The sequence below is a fragment of the Pinus tabuliformis genome, chromosome X, assembly GCF_031772625.1.
Source record: "Pinus tabuliformis cultivar Carrire ecotype Pingquan chromosome X, CPIR1, whole genome shotgun sequence".
Classification (NCBI taxonomy): Eukaryota; Viridiplantae; Streptophyta; class Pinopsida; order Pinales; family Pinaceae; genus Pinus; species Pinus tabuliformis.
The window spans coordinates 794,906,798-794,908,317 of record NC_142308.1 but is presented as its reverse complement, the minus strand read 5'-3'; positions in this window follow the sequence as shown (position 1 = coordinate 794,908,317).

The window sequence follows — 1,520 nt, the reverse complement described above, 5'->3', positions numbered from 1 at the left end:
AATCTGAAACATACGCACAAGAAACTACAGCCCGTCCTCTTTCTGTACCATTTTACGAAATTTCAATCCGATCCTCAGAGAGAGAGTTATGACGATTTTCCCCAGGTCACCTGTTTTGAATGTAATTCAGGAGTCTGCAAAAATACCAACTTCCTTAGATCATATCTCCGAAAATATCACGAGAAAAGCTCTGAAATTCAGATCCAAGGTTCAGCGCCAATTCTTCTCAAATGGGTTTTTTTTGCGACTTCTGAAACGTCACAGAAAAAAAGTTATAACGAAAATGCCACAATGACCTGTTTGGAGCAGCGAAACCCTAGAATCCAAAGCTCTGATACCAAATGTTATGAAACTAGCTCACAAAAAGATAGAAAAGAGAGATCCACGCCTTAGAATTCAGCCTCTTCGAGGGGGAAACCTCCTTTACATTACATAAATGAACAATTCTTGGATGATACAAATGAAAATACCTCCTTTCTATATATAGGAGTCTAAGTGGTCCTAATACAATCAAAGCCTACATAACAATAATATTGTAGGGCACAACAATAACAATAGTGGGCTTCTATGTGGCACAATAGTAACAATATGGGCACTACATGGGTACATCAATATAAATAAGGGGTATAACTACAATAGTAATGGGGTAATCACTAGTATTATAGGGACCCAACACCATCTATTTTATTGATTATGTGATGATAGAGAAAGTCCACATTCCATGCTCTTTCCCAATTTTCGTTTCCAAATATCCTTATCTTTTCGAAAAGTTGGTTGTCAAGAGTTGTGAGACTTATATGGGTACTCAAACCTACGTTTACACTCACTTGTCTTGTGCCCATAATTATTACATTTGAAACATTCAACATCGCTCATTAGGGGAGAGAAGGAATTTTGATTTCTGAGAGAATAGTTTTGAGTTCTAAAATTTTGATACTTATCGTATCTAAAATTTTCATCTCTTTCAACTTTAATTCTTCTACAATCAACAAAATTTTGTTCAAATATGTGACATTTATGAGAATGACCATAAAATAAATGAGAATATCTAAATTCGGAAAGTTCATGAGTTTGTGCATGAAGGTACCTCTATTATTTTGTTGATTCATTCATTCTCTGCTAGTGTGGTTCCTTGGGGTAGATGGAGTTATTATTCTAGTGATGGGCTTCTCTCTAGCTTTCTACATTTTTGTCTTCATTGATTATTTATTCATACACCTTTGCATAGCTCTAAGGTTCCTCAAATCCTGCGAACCTGAAGTTCATCTTTCCCATAGAAGATTCCCTTGGTCTAGAGTATCCTAGGCCTGTTTTGCTTCCTAAATACCTTTGGCTATTTAGAATTTCATCTAGCTTTCTTGTTCCTTCTTCAAATTTTTCATTTATCCCTTTCTCATTCTTCATTTTCTCAAGATCCATTATCAATAGAGACAACCTCTGCCTCAAGACTCTGACAGTTCTCTTCCCATTCATGGATCAAATCTTGAAGAACTTATTCCTTTCGTTTATTTTCTTCTAAT